The sequence below is a fragment of the Balaenoptera physalus genome (genome assembly GCF_965194825.1).
Source record: "Balaenoptera physalus genome assembly, chromosome: 13".
Lineage (NCBI taxonomy): Eukaryota > Metazoa > Chordata > Mammalia > Artiodactyla > Balaenopteridae > Balaenoptera > Balaenoptera physalus.
Genome location: NC_138892.1, coordinates 11112023 through 11129619, shown reverse-complemented (window position 1 = coordinate 11129619; position 17597 = coordinate 11112023).

Below are 17597 nucleotides of genomic sequence, written 5' to 3'. Positions count from 1 at the left end.
AAACTGGGTGAAGGATATGGTGAATTCTCTTACTGTCCTTGCAATTTTTCTGTAAATCTAAAATTATTCCAAAATAAAATGTTTATTTAAAAAAGAAGAAAAGAAAAGAAAAAAGAATAATGCACCTCTTTGGGAAGACACAGCCAATGAGTATGGTCACGTGACTTGGAAAGAGCTATATGTACTGGGTTTTATCCCCCATTTGTCCCCTGGGGTGGAGCTTCCTTGTGCAGTAAACAACCTACTCAACCATACATGGCCATGACAGCACTAAAATTGCACCTGCCCTCCATCCTGAGAAAGCCGCTTCCCCAGGACAACCCAAGCAAAATTCTCCTGGAATTAGGTCCACTCGACTCCCTCCTTCATTCCACGTGCACCCATTATACACCACTTGAATACCTGGCTCTGGGCTTGGTACTGCTGTGGATACAAAACAAGGAAGACAAGAAGTTGCCCCTGAAGAACTTGTGACCTGTAATGAGAGTGACTCAGGGACCTTGAGATGGCCCCAGTCTGCCGGTGGCTCTGGGGCTGTGAGGATAGGCCAGGGTTGGCAGGGGAACAAGATAGGGAGTGAGGCAGCCTGGACAACAGGCACCAGGTGTCTGCGAGGCTAGAAGGGCAGTGGCAGTCTCTGCGTGCTTCCAGCGCAGCGACCACTGCTCTTAAGCCCAGGCTGGTGGTGGCTCTATTGTTCCCCCACTTTACAGATGAGAAAACCGAGGCCCAGAGAAGTTCATGAATCTGCCCCAGATGACGCGGCACACTTGTAACCACTGCACTGGAAGTGAATGTAGGTCTCCTTGTCCAATACTCTCATTTTACAGATGGGGAAACTGAGGCTCTTGTGCACGAGACTAAGGCCAAGATGCAGCAGCCCCGGCCTCCTGTCCAGGCCTCTTCACTTTTTCTTTTTCTTTTTCTTTTCTGTTTTTAAATATCTATATTGAGACATAGTTTGCATATAATAAATGAATCCATTTAAAGTGTACAATTCCATTCATTTTCACAGATACATACACCCATGAAATCTCCACCACAGTCAAGATGCCAAACATCAGAGAACATTCCCATTTCCGTGGAAGGTTTCCTCGCACCCCTGTGCAGTCCATCCCCCAACCCCCTGCACCCTCACTTGGAAGCTCTGAGCTGTTTTCTGTCATTACAGATTACTTTGCATTTTCTAGCATTTCACATAAATGGAATCACGGTATTCGGCCTCTTGCACAAGGCTTCTTTCACACGGCGTGTTTTTGAGATCCATCCGTGTGCTGTTGCATGAGCCGTGGTCTATCCCCTTTCATTAGTGAGCAGCGTTCCATCCAGGGATGTGTCACACTTTGGTTATTCATTCAGTCAGTTCTCTTTTAACCACACTTTGCAAACTCACTGAATCACAGAAGCACGGGGCCTCTGGGCGTGCGAAGAGGGATCATAAAGGCCATCTACATCCAACCCCACCTCTGTACTTCTGGTATCCATTGCTTGGTTCACTGCCCACTAAGCAGCCCCGTTCACATACCTCCAGTGACGGGGAACTCATTCCCTTAGGAGAGAGTCTTTTTCACCCTTGGGCAGCCGGGCCTGTTAGAAAACCCTTCCTCATTTTCAGCCCAATCCACCCCCTAGATTGTGCCCACAGAGGTCCTAGGACTTATCCAGGGGCTGCTCAGATCAGTCACCTCCCTCCTCCCCACCACAGGCCTTAGGGTTCCCGAAGTACAACCTCCACCCAGCGGTGTGCTGGTAAATGTTTAACCTATGTCCCTAGTTCAGTTATCTCTGCTTGTGTGTATGATACACACAAGCATGATATGACTATATCAAAATGCATTTATCCAATCTCCTGTTAATGCATATGCATGAGGCTTGTGATGTTTGCTTTACAACCAGTTCTGCTGCGGATATTTGTGGACTCCTGGAGTTGGTGGGTGAGGTTTCTCCAGAAGTGGGACAGCAGAGTTGTAGGGCACCTACATCTTTCACCCTAATACAGAGTGAGAAGTCATTTTTCAGGGGTCCTCAAGGTCCACACCTTCAGCCACATTTGGCCTTGTAAGACTTTATACTTTTTGCCAACCTATGGGTGTGAATTGGCATCTCATTGCAGTTTTAATTTATATTAACTTGTTTCTGGTGATGTTGTGCATCTTTGCAGGTATTTATTGGACGCTGGTGTTTCCTGTTCCATAAATTATCTTTTCGTATCTCTTGTCCATTTCTCTACTTTCCGATACTTATTTGGAGAAGTTCTTTGTATATTCTGATTTCCTTTTTTTTTTCTTTAATATATTATCCCACTGTTTCTATTTATTTATTTCTTTATTTTTGGCTGCGTTGGGTCTTCGCTGCTGCACGCAGGCTTTCTCTAGTTGCAGCAAGCAGGGGCTACTCTTTGTTGCAGTGAGCCGGCTTCTCATTGCAGTGGCTTCTCTTGTGGCAGAGCACGGGCTCTAGGCACGCGGGCTCCAGTAGTTGTGGCATGCGGGCTCAGTAATTGTGGCTCGCAAGCTCTAGAGTGCAGGCTCAGTAGTTGTGGTGCACGGGCTTTGTAGTTCTGCAGACTGTGGCATCTTCCCGGACCAGGGATCAAACCCATGTCCCCTGCATTGGCAGGCAGATTCTTAACCACTGCGCCACCAGGGAAGTCCCTGTATATTCTGATCTTCAAACTTAAATTTGCTATATGCATTACAAATCTTTTTTTCCCAGTCTTTGGGATGTCTTTTAATCAGCTGTCACTTTGAATGCACGAATTTTCACTTGGATGTAGTCTAATGTAAATTTCTTCCCTAGAGACTTGTGCTTGCGGAGTGAGTCTTGCCTACGAAGTCCCTCCCTACTCCCAATTTCATAAAGACGTTCTACCGCATTTTCTTCTAAAACTTCTAAAGTTTTGTTTCCCATATTCAGGTCCTTACACACTTGGAATGGATTTTAGGGTGTGGTAAGATAGGATTTCTTCAATTTTCGTGAGATTAAGGATTTAATTTCGTCGTCTCCATGACCAGCTGTTCCAGCACCATTTATCAAGGAGAGCTGCCTGCCTTGTCCCCAGTGAGCGGCAGCCAAGCTGTCTCATGGCCAGTGTGTCTGTGTGTATGTGAGTCTGTTCTTGGTCTATTTGTCCAGGCTGCAGTCACCATCACACTACTTAAATTACTGAAATTCTATGTCAGGTCTTTATATCCGGCAGGGCAAATTCTCCTCTCTTGAACTTTTTCAGAATTGTTATAATTGTCAACGACCATTTGCTCTTTCATAGAAATTTTAGAATCAGCTTGTCAAGTTCCAAGAAAAACTATGTCAGGATTTTGATTAGAATTTTATTCAGTTTATAGAGGAATTTGGGGGAGAATTGACATCTTTGTAACATTCAATCTTCCTACCCATTAACATGTCATATTTCTTCTTTATAGCTTTCAATAAAGTTTCATAAATTCCCCCAGAAAGGTCATGCACTTTTTTTTCATTAGATTTATTCACTGATACCTTATTACTTTCAGTGTCATTGTAACTAAAACTTTTTAAAATTGCATTTTCTGTTTGTTGCTTATATGTAGGAGAATGTCAAACATTGCAGATTGAATTTATGTATATGGCAACTTGGATGGAAATTCTTATTATAATTTATCTAGAGTTTGTCTAGAGAGCTACTAACAAGTCTAAGACCGTCTTTGTAGACAGTCTTATCTGTGGAAAATGACAGTTTTATTTCTTCCTTCCCAATTTTTGTAACATAATTCCTTAGGTTGAATAGAATCATTGGTGGCAGACGTCTTTGCTTATTTCTGATTTTTAAAAGAATGCTTCTAGTGTTTCACCACTGAACATGATGCAGGCTCTTGGCAGATATTACTATCATACATTATTATCAGTTAAAGAAGCTTCCCTGCTATTCTTAGTAACAACAGTTTTGTTTTGATCATATGTGTTTAATTTTATTGAGTGCTTTTTTTTCTGTATCTATGGAGATGATGTGGATAACATTAATACACACTTACCAGTGAATTCTTGCATAAACCTAACTTAGTCACTCTGGGGGATACTGCTGGCTCCCAACAGCCATTCTCCACTTCTTCTTTTTAAGAACAGAGCTCCAAGACTTGTAGCCAGCCCCAGGCTCTCCCAGCTGAAGACCACAACTCTCAGTGTCCCCAGCAGCAAGGTGTGGCCCCATGATTACGTTTGGGGGGGAAAGGGTATGTGTGGAAGTGGTGACTGCAACTTCCATTACCATCTCCTTGAAGGCTATGCCACATGTCCTGTACATCTTTCTTCCCTCCTCACTGGCCAGGAAGTAGAAACACTGGTGCAATCCTGGATGTGTGGGGGATGATCGATCGGAACCACTCACCTCTGGATGTGAGTGGTTGTCTTCTTTAAGCCACTGTGTTTCGGGGTCTTTTTGTTATAGCAGCTTAAACTATACCCTAACAAATGCAGTCATGATGATTGTCTTTTATATGTTGCTGGCTTCATACTGTCAGTATTGGTGGGGGGTCCCCAAGTTCATCGGTGAGATTGGCCAGTAATTTTCCTTTTTCACATTGCCTTTGTCTTTTTTTGGGGGGAGGGTCAAAGTTAGACTAGTTTCATGAAGCGAGTTGGTGATACTATCCTTTTTTCTATTTTTAGAGAAGTTTGGATAATGTTGAATTATCTCTTCCTTGAATATTTTGTAATATTTGTAAAGCCATCTGGGCCTGATTTGGGATGATGTGGGAGGAGGGAGTGGTAGATTTTAAACTATTAATTCAATTTCTTTAATGGATATAGGATTATTTGGAATTTCTATTATTTCTTGAGTCATCTTTTATCTATTTTTCTAGAAATATTTAATATATTTTTCTATTTTGCTTGGGTTTTCAAATTCACTGATATAAAGCTATTCATAGTATTACTTTATATCTTTTTAATCTCCACTTTTCAATTTCTGTTATATCCCTTCTTTTCATGCTAATATTGATTATTTTTGCCTCCAACCTTTGCTCTTAATTCCTCCCCAAATTTATTAATTTTATTAGTCTTTTCAAAGAACCAACTTTTGGCCTTGTATATCCTTTCTACTATACAATTTTTTCCACTTAATTTCTGGTCTTATCTTTATTATTTCCTTTCTTTTTTTCCTTTGGGTTTATTCTACTGTTCTTATTTTACTTCTCAGTTTTGAATGCTTAGTTCATCAGTTTTCAGCCTTGTTTTGTTCCTCATATAAGCTCATGAGCCTATAAATTTTCCTCAAATACTACTTTAGCTGCAACCTATAGTTGTTGTTTCTTTTAATTGTGGTAAAATATACATAACATTTACCACAACTTACAATTTTGATAGGTAATATTTTATTGTGTTTTAGTTCTAAGTATCTTAAGATTTTCCTTATGATTTTTTTTGATCAGTGAGTTATTTGAAAGTGTGTTATTAATCTTCAAATGTTGGGGAAAGGGATTTTGTTCTGTTTTGTTTTGTCTTCCTAATGGTATTGTGGTCAAAGAACATGGACTGTATCACACTGACTTGTTTAAATTTGTTGAGACTTGCTTTATGTATGACCTAGTATGAGGTTCTTTTTTCATAAATGTGTAGACAGTCAGTGTTCTGTTATGTGTCTAATGAATCAGAGATGTTGACTGTGCTGAATCTTTTATATCATTACAAATCATTGCTTTCCTTTGTCTCGCTTGATCTATCAGCTCTTGACAAAGATATGTTAACTCTCCCACTATGCTGGTGAATCTGTCAATTCTCCTTGTAATTCTATCACTTTTATTTTATTTTATTTTTGCTTTATAAATCTTTAGGCTATATCATCAAATGCTTACAACTTTAAAATTATTAAATCTTCATAAACATTTTAACCTTTTATTAAAATAGCAGCCAACATTTTCTAAGTCTTTACTGTATTCTGGCGCAGATCTGGCACTCAGTAAATTGTAATAGAAATAAGAATTTTAAAATTAAATTTTAAATTAAAAAAAAAAAGAAAACCCATGGGGTGGGGGTGGCCTGGGTGTCTCTGGCAGGCCCCCTGGAGGCAGCACTGGGAACTGGTTTGAGTGGAGGCTCGCTCAGCCTTGGTCAACCCCAGGCTCAGCATCACAACAGGGAGGTGTCAGAAGAGGGGTGGCCAGGGACTTCCCTGGCGGTCCAGTGGTTAGGACTCTGCGCTTCCACTGCAGGGGGCACAAGTCCAATCCCTGGTCAGGGAGCTAAGATCCCGCATGTCGCGGGGCATGGCCAAAAACTAAATTTAAAAAATAAAAAGAAGAAGAAGAGGAGTGGCCAGCTCCGGGCAGTCCCCAGTGACTGGAGTCTGGTCCCCAGCCTGGCATGGTCCTCCCAGAATTCCAGGGGTCAAATTCCTCAGGGCCTGGTTCAAACAGATGTTTCCCCACCCCTGGGCCCCAACCCAGCTCCCTCTGCCAACCGCCTCAAGCTACTCTTCAATTTAGTCACCTCCCTCCTCCTGCTGGAGGAGTCAAGTTCAGGCCCAGAAGCCTCCATGAGGGCAAGTCCAGGGCACAGGGAGGGGATTTCCTCCCAGGAGATTCTCCATGAAGCCCTGGATCAGGAGTGTGGGGCCCCTTCTTCATCAAGGGCTCTCCTTCTGCCCCTGGATCAGGTTCTGTGTCCCAGACACACCCAGAGACCAAGCACAGCCAGACTGCTATTGATCCCCAGCCCCCAGACCCCGGAAGCCCTCCCTGCATTCCCCCCAGGCCAGCCGCCGACTGATGCATTAGGGAGAGCTGCTTCTCCTGGTGCCCATGCTGGTGCACCCTCCTCCTCCTCCTCCTCACACACCTGCTCCTCGGGGCGCTGTCTTGGCTTTCCTCTTACACCCCCTGGGGCCCCACGCCATGGGTTCCATCGCCATCCCCAAAGTATGGCTCCTGGGTCTCGCTCCACTGCCTGCTGGAGATACCCCACCCCCACCTCAGATGCCCCACTGGTCCCTCCAACTCAACAGTCTTCCCCATCTCCCATCCCAGTACAAAACAACTATCCCAGTCCCCTAAACGGGGGCCTAGACAGCATTGTTTTTAAGCTTTTAAAGTTTTTTATTATTTTAATATTTTCATATTACCTTTGAATGAGTAATACATTCACATGTTCCAAAAGGCACACAAGAACTGACCATGACAAATCATGAATAAGTCTATTTTCCAGCCCAGCTACCCAGTCCCCTCCTAGGAGGCCACCTCTGTTGCCATTTTCTTATGTGTCCTTCCAGAGATATCCCAGCAGAAAAAAAGCATTCTTTATTTCCTTTATCTCACCCCAAAAGGAAGCACACAATGCCTGGTGTCCCGTACATTGCTGGTTTCCATTCACTATTTACCTTCAAGGTTGTTCCATGTCTGCTTATAAAGAGCATCCTCATTCATTTTTGCAGCTGAGCAGAATTCCATTGTTTCGCATGCTGGAAGTGATCTGATTAGTTCCTACTGAAGGATGGCTGGGGTTTCCCCCCGCCCACCTGTTGCTCCTCCAACTGTGCTGCCGTGTATAGCAATGTCCTGTACACCGTTTTGCCAGGTGCGAGTGTCTGGAGGCTGCTGGGTGATAGAGTGTGTCATTTGTGTGAGATCCCCTCCTCAGGGGCTGTGCCCACGCATCCTCCCACCAGCAATGAATGAAAGCTTGCTTCTCCACGTTCTCATCAACAGTCTTTCAGGTGACTTTCTTATGTTTGATATTCCAAGAAGCCAAGAAGGATATAGCAATGGCGTCTTAATTTGCATTTCTTTTAATCCGAGTGAGCATTTTTTCATAGCGTTGAAAGCCATTTGCATTTCCCTTTTCTGTGAACTGTGTTTTCATACCCTTTGCCCATTTTCTTATTCCGGCTTGGTCTTTTTCATTGATTTCCATTTTAGGGAAATTAGCTCTTTGTCACATGAGTTACAACCATGTTTCCCCAGATTGTCACTATGTTACTAATAGTGGCTTGAACTACACAGACTTCTTCATATTCTTGTCATTCAGTCCATCCAGTCTTTTCTTCTCTGGCTTCTAGGTTCTTTGTAATTCTTAGAAAGGCCTTTGCTACCCTAAAATTGCATTCCTAGAACCTTCTTCTATGATTTCTTCTTGCTGCCATCGTCTAGCTTTTTTTTTTTTTTTTTGGCTGCATTGGGTCTTCTTTGCTGTGTGCGGGTTTTCTCTAGTTGTGGTGAGCAGGGGTTACTCTTCATTGTGGTGCACAGGTTTCTCATTGCAGTGGCTTCTCTTTGTTGCGGAGCATGGGCTCTAGGCATGCGGCACGCAGGCTCAGTAGTTGTGGCTCGCAGGCTTAGTTGCTCTGTGGCATGTGGGATCTTCCCGGACCAGGGCTCAAACCCGTGTCCCCTGCATTGGCAGGCGGATTCTTAACAACTGTGCCACCAGGGAAGTCCTTGTCTAGCTTTTTATGCTTGATTATCCTGCTGCACCATGTGAGGTACGGATCCTACCTTACGTTTTTCCAGATGGCTACCCCTTGACCAATGTCATCTACCCTAAGAGTGTATTTTCTCCCCACTGACTGAAAGAGGCCTTCATCTCGTGCTGTGTTAGCCTTGGGCCGGGCAGCAACCCTGGGCTTTCCCTCCTCTCAGTCCCAGCATCCAGGGCCTGGGGTCCTCCCTCCTGAACAGTTTCTGAATCCACCTCCCTCCCTCACTGTCCCCCTCGCAGCTTGGCTCAGAACTCAGCATTTCTCCCCAGGAGTGTTCAGATGTGTCAGTGTCAGTGCTGGGGGGGAGTCTTCCAGCATCTCAATGGGACCCTGTTTTCCCTGGAAAAGGCCCACTCCCATCTGTTTAGGGCAGGAGAGTCTCCATGCTGGTCCCCACGCACCTTCCTCCTCTATCACTGCGAGGCCAGATCCCCTGAGATCTTCCACTACCCATTCAGTGTGGTCTTACACCCGCCATTCTTTCTGCCAAAAATCTGTGCTCCTCTTCCTGCCTGGACAGATCCTATTTCTCCCCAAGACTCCACAGTGAGTGTCCCCCCCTGGACCCCAAGCTCCCACCACTCACCTCCCCCCTCCTCAGCACAGCCCCTACACTTACCATGACAGACAGGAGCAGAGACACCCAGCCAGCATGCCTGCCAGCCTTCAGGAACCCACACGAGCTGCACAGCACAAGCCAAGGTACAGACAGGCCTTTGCTCCAGATGACAGAGGCCAGGAGTCTTGGGGCAGCTTCTCCACTCCATCCAATGCGTGCCCCCGTCTCCTTTTGACTCTCAAAATCTCTTCCCTCCCACATGGACCCCCAGGCCATTTAACCCCTCTGCTCTTGCCTATCTCCTTGTCCTCCAGCTCTGCCCGTTCCCATGGGTGTCCTGGGTGGGCCAGAGGCTCTGACACTAAACAGGAAAGGGGAGGGGAAGACACCTTCAACAGGGCCTGGCCTGGGGGGTGGGGAGGATGCCCCCTGCCCACGGGTCTCCAGTGCCATGCCAGGGTGACATGCGCTACTCAACACATATTTAATCCTGGGTGCTGGGCCCTGGGGACATGCAGGGGACAAAGCCAAGTCCCTGCCCGGGAAAGCTCACAGCCGCCAGGGACACAGACTATAAAGAAGATAATCAATATAAAGATAATACCCGTGATGAAAGTGCCGTGAAAAAATAATAAAAGAGGCCGGGGAGAAGAGAATGACACAGAAGGGAAGAGGCAGACTTGATTAGAAACCTGGCTGAGCTCTCAAAAGAGCACTGCAGGAGGGACCTGCCAAGGGCAAAGGTGAGGAGGAGCTCGGAGTGTTCCCAGGGGCAGCAAGAAAGCCTATGGGGCTTGAATGAAGCGCACCAGGCAGAGTGGCCCGCAGGCCTGGAGGCACCAGGAACGGCTGTGTATTCAACCTGTGAGCAGGGAAACTGCGGGATCCGCATCTAGATGGCGCCCTCTGGTGGCCATGTGAGGAATAGACCGTAGTGGGACAAGGGCAGAAGCTGGAGACCCGGTTGTCCCTGAGGTGTCCAACCAAGAGGGGATGGAGGCTTGGACCACCGAGGTGGTGGTGGAGAATGTGCAAACTGGCTGGACCCAGGATATATTCTGTGGAGTCTACAGGATTTGCTGATGGAGTCAAGGAGGGTGCCAGTTTCATTCTTAGCAACTCGGCAGGTGGAAGTGCCACTTAACCAGGAGAGGGTGACTGTGGGAGGAGAGGGTTTGCAGGATCAGGAATTGAGGCTTCCGTTCTGCAAATTTCGGTTGAGAAGCCTGTTGGACATTGGGATGTCAAGTGTGGGGCTGGATGATGTGTCTGGGGCAAGGAAAGAATCCAGACTGGAGACATAAGCGTGGAGTTGTCCAGATGCAGATGGTACTTAAAAGCAGGCGGTCCGCCAGGGAAGGGGCACCGCTCAAACAGGCAGGACCGAGCCGGAGCCCTGCAGCCTCCACGGGCTGCCTCCTTCTCTGCCTTGAGCTGCATGACCCAAGGAACTGGGAGGGGGCAGGAGGCAAGGAAACCCTTTCCTACCACACACTTGTCACTGAGTATGAAATATCTAGGGGGCATATCTGTCCCCCTTCTGGGCTTTCCCGGCCCTGCCCTCACCCAGCTTCAGGGCACTCACTTTGGCCACCTGCCCGGGCCCGCCTTCCCCTCCCTCCCTCCATACCCCAGCTAGCAGCCCATTCTCAGATCACTCTTCCTGCCCAAGTTACCCAAAGCACCCTTAATTTCTTCCTTCTTTGTCTTTCCAACCACACACTGGCTGGGCCCCATCCAGGGACCTAGACCTCCAGACCCACCCAGCCCACCCACGGGCTGCACACAGTGGATGGAGACAGTCCATTGGGGCAAACTCCACCTTCAGCCTCAGCAAGGCCCTGAGCTCTCAGCCATCCCCTTGCCGAGCCCTAGAAGGCGCTGTTTCACACACGTCCCTGGCCCTCTGACCACCACTTATTCAGGAACCACAAACCCTCTCCTTCAGGAGGTGACCTCAGCTCCCATCCCACTCAAACCCGGCCAGAGATGCGTCCTCCTCCAGCTTCCCCCCTCACCCTCTCACGGGCCTGGAACCAGCTGTGTGATCACACCCACCTCCTCCACTTGCTGGAGAGCCATGAGCACAAGGCCAGTGCTGTGCAAGCCACAAACGCTCGTAAGTATCGGGGAGGCTGTGGCCACGGGGCCCGCTTTCCCTTTTCATAGTCTATCCCTCTCGTCTCCTCTAGGACGCTGCTCTGCTCTTCCTCCAGCTTCTCCAACTGCTTTCGCACATTCACTCATTCCCACATCTTACGTCTTACAAGGAAATAGCCCTGAGACTTTGTTTCCATGTCCCCCCCAGCTGCCACCCACCCATCCATCCAAGCCATCTCCTCGCCTTACCTCTTAGGAAACCCCTCACCCACTGCAATCTGGTTTCCTCTGTGGCATAGCTGGAGCGAGACCAGACCCAGACGTTAATACACAAAGATGAGGGGTCCAGGGACTGGGCCAAGAAGGGCTGGGGGACCAGAGACCCCAGTGAGCCAAGGACACATTTGGGGGCTAAATCGACATACTCGGGTTCTTCCACGGTACTGTCCTTCTGGAGATTGGCCCACTTCTATGGATTAGGCCGTGCTCTCCTAAGGCACCAACAGGGCTCCAAAACTGATCGCCCCTCACCACCCCTCCATTGAAACCACTCTCTCAAAGGTCACCTGGGACTTCCAGATTCCTAAACCCAAAGGCCACTTCTTGATCCTAGATCAGTCGTGTTTTGGTGCAGGAACTAAAAACCACTCTAGGTGTCTTCAGCAGAAAGGGATTTAAGGTGGGGAACCGGGTGCTTAAAAATCACAGGAGGTACTCTCTGAGTGGGTGGGTCTCCAGGAACGACTCCCAGAACACTGCAGAACTGACCAAGGGGGACTGCTGCCAAGGCCACGAGCAGGAAACTTTCCAGGCTGCATGGCACACGGAAGCACAGTGAGGGGAGGGTAAAACAGAAAGCAAGCAAGTCCTCCAATGGCTCCATCACAGGCCCCATTCTCCCAGCCTCTCTGCATCATGGGGCTGTGGGCCACTCCCTCTCCTTTTAAGTACTTTTTTTTTTTTTTTTGGCCATGCTGCGCAGCTTGTGGGAGCTTAGTTCCCCGACCAGGGATCAAACCCGGGCCCTCGGCAGTGAAAGCACAGAGTCCTAACCAATGGACCGCCAGGGAATTCCCTTAAGTACTTTTTAAACACTTGCCTTGCATCGGCTTGCCCTCCTTTGCCCCGGCTCCGTGTGTCAACAGACTCCACTCCAGCGCAGGTAACAGAAACCCAGCAGCAGGGGTTTGAACAGGCAGGGCCTTATTGCCGCATTCAGCGAAACGTCAGGAGGAGGCAGCCCAGGCCTGGAGCAGCAGCCCCGCAGTGCTGTCAGGAGCCTGGGCTCATCCTGTGTTCTGGTCCCATCATCCTTAGCGCTTGTCCTACATCTTGCGCTTGTTGCTGTGTAGCTGCAAGATGATGGCCGCACCTCCCAGCCTCACAATCACATTCCGAGTGGCAAGAAAAGGAAAGGGTGAGGGGGCCCAAACTCATTCTCCTAATGAGAATTTCCTTTTATTAAGGAAGGGGCACCCTCCCCAGGGACTTCCTCATTGGTCAGAAAGGGTCACATGGCCACCCTTGGCAGTAAGGGAAGCTGGAAAATAATGATTTAGCTCTTCAGACTCTGTAGTAGAGGAAGGAAAAGAGGAGATGGATTGGGAATTTTTAATGTTTTTAATGATTTTAATGAATTTTTAATGGTTGCCAATTTTTAATGTTTGCCATAGCTATAAAGGGAATTAGTTGTCTGGACTTCAAGCATTGATGGATCCAGAAGCTCATATGATGTCATCCAGACTCACTCTCTCTTGCTCTCCATCTCTCCACTCACTGTCCTCTGCTTTGGCTTAATTCTCAGGCTTCTTCTGGTGGCACAGGCAGCTCCAGATTTGCATCATCTTCACAGCTAGAAATCACACCTGAAAGTTTTGTTTTCCTCATTGTTCCAGCAAAATTCCCAGGATTGAATCTCATTGGCCCTGCTTTGGTCACGGGACCACTGTTGAACCAATCACCACAGTCAGGGGATGGAATATTATTAGCTGGACCTAGGTCATGCGTTCTCCACCCACTTCCTAGAGCTAGGGATGAGGTCAGCCTTATAAATCACCTGGACTGAAAGTGGAGGTGTGCTAGTCCCAAAAGAAAGCAAAGACCCTCTCTGGATAAGGCAGAGCAGATGCCTGGTAAGCACAAACAGCAGATGTCTCTAGGTCCTGACCTCACCTTCCCTGACCTCTCTCTCCTCCAGTTCTTCTACCTGTCTAACCTCATCCTCATCTCTGGGCCCTTCTTCCAGCTTGGACTTCGTAACTCTGTGCTCCACAGGGCTCTGAGCTCAATCCTTTTCTCAGTCCAAAGCCACCAGGAATTCACGCAGTCCCGTAACCTTGTGGACATCTACATGGTGATGACACCCAGATGCATGTCTCCAAAGCAGATCTTGCTATGCAGCTCCAAATGTATCAGTCGACTATACTATGTCATGTATAAACACATATAACATACACATACACTTGTAATATGTAAATACATACGACAAATACACATAAAATTCATTCAGCCATTTTGAAGTGTACAGTTCCGTGGTATTAAATACATTCATAATGTGCAGCCAGCACCACCACTCATAGCTCTTTTCATCTTGTAAAACTGAAACTCTGTCCCCATTAAACAATGACTCCCCATCCCCCTCCCCCCAACCCCTAGCAACCACAGTTCTACTTTTTGTCTCTGATTTTGACTACTCAAAGTACCTCATATAAGTGGAATCATATAGTATTTTTGGGGGGGGAGGCACTTTTTTCACTTAGCATCATGTCTTTAAGATTCATCCATGTTGTAGCATATTGCAGAATTTCCTTCTTTTTTTTTTTTTTCTCTTTTTTTTTTTCTCTTTTTTTTTTTTTTTTTAAGGAACTCCTTCATTTATTTATTTATTTAATTTATTTATGGCTGTGTTGGGTCTTCGTTTCTGTGCGAGGGCTTTCTCCAGTTGCGGTGAGTGGGGGCCACTCTTCATCGCGGTGCACAGGTGTCTCACTGTCGCGGCCTCTCTTGTTGCGGAGCACAGGCTCCAGACGCGCAGGTTCAGTAGTTGTGGCTCACGGGCCTAGTCACTCCGCGGCATGTGGGATCTTCCCAGACCAGGGCTCGAACCCGTGTGCCCTGCATTGGCAGGCAGATTCTCAACCACTGCGCCACCAGGGAAGCCCCCTTCTTTTTTTTTAAGGCTGAATCATATTTCACTGCATGTATAGACCACATTTTGTTTATCCATTCAGCCACTAATGGATACTTGGGTTGCTTCCATATTTTAGCTATTGTGAATAATGCTGCTGTAAACGTGGGTATACAAATGTCTCTTTGAGACTCTATTTTCAATTCTTTGGGGTCTATACCCAGAAGTGGAATCTCTGTGTCATACAGTAATTCTGTTTTTAATTTTTTGAGGAACCGCCATATGGTTTTCCACAGCAGTTGTACCATTTTACTTTCCCACCAACGGCACACAAGGGTTCCAATTTCTTCACATCCTTGCCAACACTTGTAATTTTCTGTTTGTATGCTTTTTAAAATAATAGTCATCCTAATGGATGTGAAATGGTATCTCATTGTAGTTTTGCATTTCTCTAATGATCAGTGATGTTGAGCATCTTTTCATGTGCTTATTGGCCATTTGTATATCTTCTTTGGAAAAATGTTTATTCAAGTCATTTGCCCATTTTTTTTTTTTTAAAGCGAGAGTAGGAACTTCTTTTTTTTTAAATTTATTTATTTTATTTATTTATGACTGTGTTGGGTCTTCGTTTCTGTGCGAGGGCTTTCTCTAGTTGCGGCAAGTGGGGGCCACTCTTCATCGCAGTGCGCGGGCCTCTCACTATCGCGGCCTCTCTTGTTGCGGAGCACAGGCTCCAGACGCGCAGGCTCAGTAATTGTGGCTCACGGGCCCAGCTGCTCCGCGGCACGTGGGATCTTCCCAGACCAGGGCTCGAACCCGTGTCCCCTGCATTGGCAGGCAGATTCTCAACCACTGCGCCACCAGGGAAGCCCCATTTGCCCATTTTTGAGTCGGGTTGTATGTTTTTCTGTTGTCAAGTTTTAGGAGTTATCTGTATATTCTGGATATTAATCCCTTATCAGATATGTGATTTGCAAATATTTTCTCCCATTCTGTGGGTTGCCTTTTTACTCTGCTGATAGTGTTTTTTTTTTTAATGTCCAAAACTTTTTAATTTTCATGAACTCCAATTTGTGTATTTTTTTCTTTTGTTACCTGTGCCTTTGGTGGCTTATCCAAGAAATCATTGTTAAATCCAGTGCCATGAAGATTTTGTCCTATGTTGTCTTCAAAGAATTTTCTTGTTTTAGGCCTTACATTTAGGTCCTTGATCCATTCTGAGTTAATTTCTGTATGTGGTGTTAAGTAAGGGACCAACTTCATTCTTTTGCATGTGGCTCTCCAGTTTTCCCAGCCCCTTTTGTTGAAAATATTCTTTTCCCCATTGAATGGTCTTAGCTCCTTTGTCTGCTTTTAATCTGTCTTATCGAGTCCTTTTTTCACATAATCATCAGAGCAACCTTTCTAAACTGCAAATCAGTGGTAGGATTGGCTCCCAGCTCCCCGCATCTGGCTGTGTGACCCGGGGGGCGGGGTTACAGAAACTCTCTGAGGCTCAGCCTCACTCATCTACAAAACAGGATCACAATGGCCATCTCAAAGGGATGTGGTGAGGAGCGCTTGAGACAAAAGACTTGAACACCCTCTGCGGTGTCTGGCACAAGAGAGATTTCCTACCAAGGGTGGTTCCTTTCTTAACTTCCTCATTACCAGTCAGGTAAGATAAGAAATGTACGCTGTGTTCTGGCATGCAAAGCCTCTCACAGTCTGGCCCCCATTTTTCTTTTGAGGCTCATCTCCCCGCTCCCCACTAAAGCCACACGCACAGATTCACTCACTTAACAGCGTGAGCTCTGGCCCATGGATGCACCTAGAGGTCACCCACTCAGCCTCACCTCCTCAGTCCGCACACGCCGTTCCCACCACTTGATGCCCTTCCTTCTTCTGCCTTTTCTCCTCCAAGCCAGTTCACATAACCTCCTCCTCTGTGGTCCCCACCAGGAATCCATCATTACCTACATACCTGTTCCGAGAACTCATCACGTGCCTGTAGAATCATCAGGGGATGATCTGCCCCACTGGACTGGCTCCCCAGGGCTTGGTTGGATCTCACTCTGTCCTGAGGAGAGGCAGTGACGTGAAAAGATGGACATGGCCTTGTGACTCAGACTCCTGGGATCTCACATCCCTGCCACTTACAGACCCTGGGACCCTGGACAAGACACTTCACCCTCTGGGCCTCAGTTTTTCATCTGTAAAATGGGGATAATCATATCTATTTCACTGAATGTTTGTGAAGATCAGAGGCCAACGGATTTTTTAACAATGTATTCAAGTATTATATGAATAATTTTAAATGTAAAACTGTATCAGATGGGAAGTGTGGGTGTTGAATGAACATTATATCTCACCCAGGATGGGCAGCCAGGATGCAAACTCAGGTCATCTAAATGCAGAATGCAAGTTCTTAACCACTATGGAATATGGATAGATGGACAGGTGGTAGCGGGATGGAGGGAAGAACGGGTGGTGGATGATGGAAGGAGGCTGGGGGGGAGGGGCGGGGTGGACCAGTCACTGGATAGAATCAGGAGGCTTCCATGTGAGGCTTTCCCAGCTGAAGCCCAGCCTCTCCCCACCTAGCCCCCAAAGAGAGCTGGGATAGGGTGAGGCACGTGAGGCACTCACTTCGGGTGCAGAATCTAAAGGGAAGCCAAAGTCACTAATCAAGATAAATAATCCTTTAGGTGATATCTTTAGAAATCAAAATCAATGCAAAAAAACCATAATGAACAAAATATCAAAAATAATGTTAAGAGTCAGCTCTACCCACCACCAGAGCCTCCCATCAAGCCTCTTAGATAGCCTCAACCACCAGAGGGCAGAGAGCAGAAGCAAGAAAAACTACAATCCTGCAGCCTGCGGACCAAAAACCACAGTTACAGAAAGATAGAGAAGATGAAAAGGCAGAGGGCTATATACCAGATGAAGGAACAAGAAAAAACCCCAGAAAAACAACTAAATGAAGTGGAGATAGGCAACCTTCCAGAGAAAGAATTCAGAATAATGATAGTGAAGATGATCCAGGACCTCGGAATAAGAATGGAGGCAAAGATTGAGAAGATGCAAGAAATGATTAACAAAGACCTAGAAGAATTAAAGAACAAACAAACAGAGATGACCAATACAATAACTGAAATGAAAACTACACTAGAAGGAATCAATAGCAGAATAACTGAGGCAGAAGAACGGATAAGTGACCTGGAAGACAGAATGGTGGAATTCACTGCTGCGGAACAGACTAAAGAAAAAAGAATGAAAAAAAATGAAGACAGCCTAAGAGACCTCTGGGACAACATTAAATGCAACAACATTCGCATTATAGGGGTCCCAGAAGGAGAAGAGAGAGAGAAAGGATCAGAGAAAAT